The sequence below is a fragment of the Pteropus vampyrus genome, unplaced genomic scaffold (genome assembly GCF_000151845.1).
Source record: "Pteropus vampyrus isolate Shadow unplaced genomic scaffold, Pvam_2.0 Scaffold90, whole genome shotgun sequence".
NCBI classification, from domain to species: Eukaryota; Metazoa; Chordata; class Mammalia; order Chiroptera; family Pteropodidae; genus Pteropus; species Pteropus vampyrus.
The window spans coordinates 3386840-3396938 of record NW_011888871.1 but is presented as its reverse complement, the minus strand read 5'-3'; positions in this window follow the sequence as shown (position 1 = coordinate 3396938).

The window sequence follows — 10099 nt, the reverse complement described above, 5'->3', positions numbered from 1 at the left end:
GCAGGACAAAGGACAGTTAGCAGAACGATGCAGGCCGAGCACCAGGCCAACTCAGGAGCAGCTGTGCCTGCCACCTCCCACCCCAACGGGAATTTCTAGAGCACCTACCATGTCCCAGACACCACACTTGGCCCACAGGGGATATGTCCGCGCAGGACGCAGGGACATGTCCACATTACTCCCCCAGGACCAGGGGCCGCTTAGAGAGCGGCCTTGACTACAGTGGCCCCGCCTCCCACTCTCAGACCACGGCCCCTCAAGGCACCTGGGCCAGGTGAGCCAAGGCTGGAGCTTTCCTCAGCCTTGAGGAATTCACCCATAATGAGCTCAGGCAGGAATTCTTACCCACTGGTTCTCATCCCCGGGGGCCCCAGAAGCTGGGGCAGTTCTGGTCACAGGCCTCAGCTCCTAAGTGAGGCTTATTTGCTGCTCCCAGCTCTCAGCACCTGCACGTGACCTTCGGAGCGGAAACGAGATGTTCCCACCGACAAGACCAGCAGCCCCAGCTTCCTTTTCCTCTTTCTTCTATGGGTTTAAAAAAAACAAACGCATCACAGGAAGGGGGCATGGGGCGAAGAGAGTCAGCTCCACCGGGCAGAAGGGCCGGCCAGGCCCGCATCTGGGTTGTCCCAGCTCTGGACGCTCCCCGCCCAGTCTGGGTGCCGGCTGTGGCCCCAGGGGGCTGATGGTCATGTCCTGCCTTCTCTGTTTGCTCCCTGTTTTGTTCCAAAGGAAAACATGTTAGCAGTTACCGCCCTTGTCAGCCTCAGGCGTCTTCAAGTAAACTCGAAGCTACCTCTGCAAGGATTTTCGGAATATATTTTCGTGTAATTTGGGATAGTTCAGTAATTTTCCAGAAATACATTACTGGGCCTGCTGCCTGCCTTTTATGTAAATATTGTTGCCCTATTATAATAATTATAATGATACTTACCATGTATTAAATACTTACTGTATTCCAAACACTGCAGCCCGGGAGAGAGGTGCTGTTATTGCCCTCATGTTCCAAATGAATAAACAGAAGTTCAGATAAACGCTTTGTGCAAGGTCACATTCTAAGCGGGATTGCCAGATCTGCCTGTCTCTGGCAGACAGCAAGGATCGGATGCCCACAGCCATTCCCAACCCCCTTTCCCTCGCTTTTCTCTTCTTAAGAGGATATAAAGCTAAAATACTCATCCTGCCAGACTTCCTTGTAGCTAGAAGTGTCCAAGTGACCAGTTTTGGCCATCAAGATTTAAGCAAAGAGGACAAGGCAGAGGATCTTGGAGCAGATTCAGCCATCCAGATTTCTTCTTTTATTCTGTGTGGAATACAGATATGATACCTGGAGGCACAGCAGCCACCTTGTGGCCATGAGGTCAAATCCGCATGCCAAGGAGAGCAGCATAGGAAAGCAGAAGTAATCTGGGTATTCGATGACACCAGTGGATTGCCTTCCCCAGGACCCTAGTTTCATGAGACAAATAAACTTCTTACTTATTTAATATATCATTTGTTGGGTTTGTGGTTTCTTACAAACAAACACAATCATTTTGAGGCCAGCCTCCACAGTGCATGGTGTAACCCAGTTTTGAGGAGGCCCACAAAGGGGACTGTGGGCTGGGCCCTGGGAAGCAACATTAGAGTGACCTGCAATTTGTCAGAAGCCAAGGATTCTGATGGTCCAGAGAATTTCAGGGGGAAGAACTTCCATTTCCCCGGTGGGCCACTGATGTCATTCGTCTCAGAGGTCCAAGATTTTTAGATCTCTACAGAAGAGCTGCTTCCCGCAGGAGGGTCGGGGGGCTCCGGCTTGGAGCCCATGTGGCCCGCAAACCAGTTCATGCCATCCTGGGATGCTTCCATCACTCCCTCTAGCAGGATCACGTTCTCCGCCACACTGAGCCCAGCCCAAATGAGGCAAACCTGGCAAATTACTCGGTGCCTCCGTCTGCTCAGGCTGCCATGACAGCGCACCGCAGACTGGGCGGCTTAAACGACAGACAGTTATTTTCTCACCGTTCCACTGGCCGCAAGTTTAAAATCAAGGTGTTGGCAGGACTGGTTTCTGGTGAGACCTGTCCTCCTGGTTTGTAGATGGCTTCTCTTTGTGTCCTTACTTGGTCTCTAACACATCCAGAGTTAACACCAGCTGGATGGCTGAGCTGGTCATTTCATTTCTCTGAGCTTCATTTTCCTCATCTGTAAAATGGAGAGAAAAATAACACCTGTCTTACGAGGTTGCTGTGAAGATCAAATGAGTTACATGTGAAGAGCTCCGTAGAGCAGCCGGATCACAGTGAATGTTTCGAGGGTTTTGTTATTATTATTACTGGCTTGGGGGGCACATTACTACTGTTCCCCTCTGTCCAACTCTCCTCCATCCCACACGTCCTGCCCCCTGCAAGTCCAGCACAGATGTGTCCTTCGCCTTGGCCGGTGAAGTGTGAGCAGAGGGTCAGGGGAAGCATCCAGAAACGCGTGTGTGATTTCCCCGCTCTCCTTCCCCTGGGTAGGTCATGTTGTTGGGGAGATGGCACAAGACCGAAGCAGCTTTTATGGCTGGGACAGCTCACAGAGGACAGCGCCTGGATAGTCGCCTGGACCAGCAGCGGAATTTCCTAAGAAGGATGCTCTTGAGCATCCCGCAAAGAAGATGTCGGTGCTGAACTGCTCACTGGACCCTCCCAGGCGCACAGAAGGCGGAGGCTGTGTTGGAGGCTGATGCACAAGATGCAAAGAGGCTTTGCCGAGGGCCGTCCAGGCCTGCCACGGTGCTGCCCGGGGAAGCTCTTCTGGACAGCCAAAGCCACTGGGCAGATGTCCAGCTCAGAAAGAGGCAGAGATGGAGCCCTGTGCCTGAGAGATGGAGCAGGAAAGATGCTCTGTCTGGGCCAAGGGGGTCGGGGAAGGCAGGACTCAGAGCAAGAGCATGTGGGTGATTTGCTCCCTCAATAGAGACCCCGAGGCAGAGGCCCTCCTGGGCTTACAGCTTTGTCACCACGCACAGTGCAGAGGCTTCATGGAGCCACAGGCAGGTATTACAGGCAGCGGGGCCAACGGCCCTGCAATGACACGTGACAAGTCCCACTGTCCTTCGTGAGCCAGCTCTGATGAAGCTGCTGTACGCAAACAGGTCAGGAAGAACAGGCTTCACCAATTATTCATTAGAAGGTCAGGAAGTAGGTACAGCTGCCACCCTGCTCCCCAGGGGCGGAAGTGTCCAGCACCTATAGGTGCAGTCATTACACATTTCTGCCTCCATTTCACAGACGAGGACACTGAGGCCCAGAGATGCCAGGTCTCAACCAAAGTCACATGGCCATCTAAGTAGTCGGCAAAGGTTTTCAACCCCAGGACTGCCGGCCTCACAGCCTGTCCTTCCAGCAGACGACTGACGGAGGCCGGCAGAGGTTGTCAGCATGAGAATCCCTACGTCAGTGACACAGGGGGCTGGCAGCATATTCAGGGACATGACCGTGACCTCAAAAGGGATCTGGGCAAGGGTCTGGGACAATAGTTTAGACACGAGACTGAAACCCCAGTGTGGTTTCGGGGTTCGAAGCCAGGCTTAGTCCCAGGAGGCAGAGACCTGGAAAAGGGAGTTGAGCAGACACAGTGCAGGGTCCTGAGACCCTCCCCGCAGGGGACAAACTGGCTCCCATGTCCGGCCGCCCTCCCCGCCCCCACGCCTGGCGCTCTTCCCAAGCCTGTCGGCGGAAGGCAGAGGCGTTTCCCTCGGGACCGTCCCATTAAAATATTGTCTGCATATGGTGGGGGAAATTAACGTCCCTTTTTTCTTTTTAGTCTTTTAATGACTTAATACGCAACAAAAGGGGAGTTTTTCTCCTGAGAATTTCAGGCAGATGTTGCTATGTCAGTGCAGGCGGAGCTTCCCCTTCCAGCGGCCTGTCCCAAATCCTGCAGATACATGGTGGCGACGCTTCCGTGTCAGAGCATATCGGGGTGTGGCCTGGCCACACGGCCACACGGTGGGGACCTTTTGATCCAATTTGGGTTCTTCGTAATGGGGGTTAGGGGTAGGGATTCAAATTTCTGTCTGTTTTCTCCGAGACTGAAAAGCCTATTTGATAGACAGGGATGATGGCTCATAACCGTTCTCTTGGGGACCCTTCATCTGGCTGAGGAAAGCCACAAACAACCTTCCTGGCCCCTGCCTGGCCCCACCTGCAGCCTTCATCCCGGGCTCGTGTCTGCTCAGACGCTGGTGCTTGCAGGAACCTCCCCCGAGTTTTTCGTGTTGCATTGGCAAGGATTTTGCTGCAGAGGAGGTCTCGGAGCAGGGAGGCTAAGAGCGAGGGCTGATGGAGGTTTCGAGTCCTGTTCTGAGTGACCTCGGGTGGCCGTGTGTTTCTGACGCTTTGACTTCTGGAGCCTTGCTGACCCTGAGAACCTGCCCATCCCAGGGCTAGCCCATTCCTGGAGGTAGGAAAGGACTCACCTGCAAGCGTGTCATTCACTTGCAAACCAACTAAACCTGAGCCTCCTCTATAAACTCTCACAGTCTTGGCCACAATCCCCACGACCTCATCACCCAAGGCCAAGTACCAGACAACTAGAGACACCGCTATGCCCAGATCCCACTGAAATGACCCAAACGAGCCAGCCTTAAGCCTGCCTGCCTGCGGAAACCACAGTAAAGTCTCTTGTCAGGGTTGTCCCTTTCCCTCTGCTTCCTGGCCAGCCCTGGAGCTTCCCCGTGTGGCCCTGCGAGGCGTGGTGCGCTTGCTCCTCTGGGGAACCGTGAGGAACAAACTGTCTTTTCAATGGCAACCATCTCCTGATCCATTGGCCTCACCATATCTGAATAATAATAAAACCTGCATTTTAAAACTGTGTCTCAGCCATCTGGACCTTAATTTTCTCATCTTTAAATGGGGATAAAAATGGTATTTGCCTCCTGGGGTTGTAATTAGGATCCAACAAGTCGATAACTGTGCATGCCGAACACACTAAGCGCTCACGGCGTGTCGACGACGACAGTTACAGTCAGCAGTGTGGGATTACGGTAGAAAGAGCAGGATTCTGGGGTCAGCGGTTCGATTCCTGACTCTGACGCTCCCGGGCAGGGGGACCGGGTTCCCCAGCCGTGAGGGCCTCGGTTTTCTTAGGGAGAAAGTGGAGACTAAGGCCGTCGAGGGCGTGGTTTTGCTAAGAAGGTTGTCGCCTACAGGAGGCTGAATGCCGACCCCTAGACCCGCTCCCGAGAGCATGCTGGGAACAGAATGTGTTTTTTAGCACATACGAAAGGACAGGGTTTCGGTCCAAAGCATCGATTGAGAGCTGATTTTGATCTCAGCCCACGGGGAGGATCGTCGATCTTTCTTTCATCGGGGCACTTGAGTTTTGCCACTTGAGATTTTAGGAAGCCAGGCCGCAGGTGGGCCGTCACCCGCCGTCACCCGCCGTCACTCACCCTTCTCAGCACCCATGGTTACAAAGCTCTCACCTTCTAGGAGAGCGATCAGGGTGCCTGCTCCAGAAGCACCGGGCCTGGGTTCCAATCCCACCTTTGACCGATGGGGCCCCCCGGCAAAGGTGACTTTAATCTCGAGGCGCCGTGGTTTGTGCATCCGCAGCGCGGGCTCCGGTCAGGCCGAGGTGGTCCATCCCCGCGAAGCGCTGGGCGTGGTGCTGGCCTCTGCCGACCTGGGTCCCCGCTCTGCTCACCTCCTTGCCGTTCCTCGGAAACGAACCTCAGAGAGCAGCGTGGCACTCAGCGGGCGCAGCCTCCTGTCCCATGTGTGACACTGAAGCACCTAGGGGTCAAGGTGCTGGGGATTCGGAGCGGACAGGATGAGTCTCGTTTTTGCTCCATGGAGGTGACATTCTAGCGGGGTGGGGTTTGGAGGCGGGGTGCGGTGGAGACAGACAATCAAGAAACAAGTCAGACCTATGAAAACTTCACATCGTGACAAGAGCTGGATTCGGAGCGAAAGGAATGATTTGGGACGGCGAGATTCGGGAGGGGGTGGCTGGGGGTGAGAGCCGAGACCGGGACCCTGGATAACCCGATGAGGAGTCTGCATTCTATTATAAGTTTGCGGGGGAGGGGGGACGGGGGATCGCACTGGCCTTCCCTGCCTAGGCCTCCAGCCACAGGCGCAGGCTGGGAGGCCCCGGGAGAGCGGGAGAAGCCCCTCGGAGCTGTTTTAATTGAAAGAGCGCGTCTTTCCCGCGTGCTCTGTAGGCAGCGGGGGGCTTTGAATTAAACATGAGCAGTGATTTATTTATCAGGTCTTTGAAAACCTCTCTCTGACTATAATTCCTTGCACTTCTCCGGTTAACCCTTCTGGCCTCCAACCAGAGAGGCCGAGAGCCCCTCGCGCCGTGTCCTTCCGCAGACGGCGCGGGCTGGAGCGGGGTTGACATGGGAAACGCTGTGTCATGTACATTTCACCATAATAAAAAAAAAATATTGGAAACAGAATCCCAGGCGAGGGTGTGCCTATTTCCTGTGGGGACCACGAGTGACCTAAGGGGTGTGCCCTCCCTCATCTCTAATCTCCAGCTCTCACCGCACCTGGGGACAGGTGTCAAGGCCAGAAACTGAACAAGGACCATGTGGGACTCCAACCTCAAGCAGAGCTCTTTGGGGCCCAGGTACAAGCCACAGTGCCACCCCCACACATCCTCCCAGACCATGGGGACACAGCTACAGAGAGCTCAGGCTGGAGCAGAGGCCCAGTGGAGCCTGGAGGAACAGCAGGGGACACTTGTCATGCAGTGGTGGACTCCTCCCTAAGGGACCCAAGAGTCAGTCTCTAGACCCCACTTTGAATGGTGAGAAGGACAAGCACGAACTTGTCCCTGTGAGTGTGAAAGGCAGTGGGGATGCCCTCGTTGGTATAGGCCTTGGGGACTCTCATGTCCCTGCAGCTCCTCACAGGCTGTGAGATCTGTGGGCAACAGTGGCCTGGGTCACAGACCTTCTGGGTCCCTGTGTGCGGAAACAGTTGAACCAAAGGATTGTCTGGGTCAGAGCTCCTTAAGCTGTAAGAAACAGAAACCTCACTCACACGTCCTTAAACCCAACGAGTCTTGATTAGCTCACAAAATGGAAAAGTCCTCAGGGGGTGGGCTTCAAAGCCAGGTGCAGCTCAGCTGTTTGACAATACGGAGGCCCGGGTTCTTCTGTCACCTTGCCAGTATTGACTTCACCCAAGGCTGGCTCCCCTACAAATGGGGTGTCAGGCCCCGCCAGGGAACAGGGCAGCACCGTGAACTTCCTGCAGCCCAAGAAGGCGGTCACTCTGCAAGATCTTGCTGCCAGGTTGGCTGCCTCTCCCCACCTGGGATGTCCCATGAGGACAGGGACCCAGTGCAGCTGGCCTGCTGCCTGGGAGGGTGGCTGGCACAGAGGAGAGCCCCAAAACCCAGGCGTTCCTCTTTCTCATGTGCACATGGCGGGGGGTGGGGGGCGTTCCAAACTGAAGCCGCCCTGCCGGGCGAGCGTGAGATGACACATTCCCAGAGCTCCCTGGGGCCCCACCAGGCCCTCCAGTCATGACACCACCTGGCACAGCATGGATCAGGAGGGCCAGATGGCTCCACGGAGCAGCCAGGCACGGCTGGACAATTTGATTAACTTGCCTAACGAACTCTGAATTCACTCCATTTATTTTTTCCCCATGACAACTATATTTTCTCCCTAAAATTGTTATTGATTCCTCCTATGCGGGGACGTAGGTGTAGCAGGCGTGTTTTGCACATGGCGGACAAGGAACCGAGTTATGGGGGTGGAGAGAGGCAGAGGCAGCGAGGAGGTGGCTCGGTGTGTATCTTTAGCCGAATGGCGGTCAGATGGCCTCTTCGTAAGATGGTCGTGGACCTGTACATTCTAGATACAAGAAGCAAGCTGAGGGGTGAGTAAGGTTGCCAGATTTAGCAAATAAAAACACAAAGTGCCTAGCTAAATCTGAATTTCTGATAAATGATGATTTTTTTTTTTTTCAGTGTAAATATATCCCAGACTGGCCCAAGCAAAGATTCTCATATGCAGCAAGACCCACCAATGGCCTTCTTAACTATCATTCCTTCTTTCTAGCCACTCCATCCTTTGATGCAGGGGGCTGGGCTCTTCCTCCCTGGTGAGTTCCACAGATTGAGTCCCCACCTGGAGTTCTGCCTCTGAGCCAGGCATGGAGGGGAGGGAAGGTTGCTATGGTTGACGGAGCCGACTCTGGGCCGGGCACGTGGGCAGCCTTCCTCCACGCATGAACTAAACCTGCACACCTCCATGATGCCATCGCTTCCATTCGCCAGGTAAGGAAACAAGGCTCTGAGATGGGGAGGGGCTCGAGCCCTGGGCCCTGGACACAGAAGTCACATCTAGAGCCTCTCCCCGGAGAGTCACCGGTGTCTGAGCCACGATGGCCCAGGGCAGGAGGGGACAGAGGGGGCGAGGTGGAGGGGGTCAGGGCGCTGACCCCTTGGTGAAGGATGTCCCCTGGGGTGAGCTGGCGTGGGGCACAGAGGAATTCTGGGTACCTGCCTGTGTCAGTTTCCTGGAGAGGCCAGAACAGAGCACCACAAAACTAGGCTGCTTAAGACAACAGAAAGTTGCTTTCTAACGGTTCTAGAGGTCAGACGTCCAAGATCAAGGTGCTGGCAGGGCCGAGCTCCCTCTGAAGGCTCTAGGGGAGGCTCCTCCGCCTCTTCCAGCCCCGGAGGCTCTCTCGGCGCCCGTGGTGCTCCGGCTCGTGGCTGCATCACTCCAATCTCTGCCTCTGTCATCATGCCGCCTTCTCTTTGGTGTCATTCTGTGTCCTCTCTTCCTTATAAGGACACCAGTCACCAGATGTAGGGCCCACGCTAATCCAGGCTGACCTCATCTGAACTAATGACACTTGCAGAGACCCTATAACTAAGGTCACATACGGAGGGTCCAGGTGGACATGAATTTGGAGGCAACCTGCCTACCTACCCATAATATATAGAGTATACCCGCTCACCATCCAATCAGATGCTGGCAGGTGGCGTCACATCTCCCTTCTTCCGAAACTGCCCTGGACACTGTGTCCAAGACTCTACGCTCCCTATTTTCCTCCTGCCACCAGCTGCTGTCCTGAACTCTAACCTGGGAGTGTCCGGGTCCCGGTGTCCCTAATACCCCCTGGGTGATGTGTGGCTTCAGTTCAGCCTCTAGGGCTCACATGGCCCTTCCCCCCCACTCCCGACTCTCCCCGTCTCTGGAGTCAGATGCAATCTGCACACACCTGCACACATTACGAACACCCGCTCGCACCTCCGCCTGAGGTCTAAAAACACCTCCAGCTCCAGTGTCAACCACCACAACGCATCCTCCAAGCTCACTCTCCCTGGTGCTTCATCTCAGCGAATGGCACCGCCATGCCCCAGGCTCTGGCCCATCCCTGAGTCACCCTCTCGCCCTCCCCCTCTGGCACCCACAGCCGATCTGCCCAGAAACCCTGTCAGCTCCACCTCAGATCAGTCCAGAAGCCAACCCCTTCTCATCACCGCTGTGACCAGCCTGGGCTCAGCCACCGTCACTTCCCTCCCGAATGGCCGAAACAGGTTCCTCGTCCTCCTCGCCTTCTCCCTGGTCCTCAACAGCCTGTCCTACTGCAGCCAGGAGCTTCCGTCACAACCTAAGTCACATGGCATTATTGTCACGACCCTTCGGTGGCTTCCCATGAAACTGGAATGAAATCCTAAGTCCTTACCGGGGCATCGAGGTCCCAGAAACTGTGGCCTTGGGACCTCCCCCGCCCCACATCTCATCACCTCCCTCCTCCTGTCACAGGGGTCCTTCCTCCTCTGTGTTACTCTGGGAATGTCTCGCCCAGGGACTCGACACCTGCCGTTCCCTCTGCCTATATGCCCTGGTGAACCCTGAGTAGCACGATTACCACCTGGTGGTCTATATGTTTTACTATATATATTATGGTGGTAGGTAGATAGATGATAGATGATAGTTAGATAGATAGATAGATAGATAGATAGATAGATAGATAGATAGATAGATAGATGATAGATAGATGATAGAAGATAGATGATAGATAGATAGATAGATAGATAGATAGATAGATAGATAGATGATAGATAGATAGATGATAGAAGATAGATGATAGAT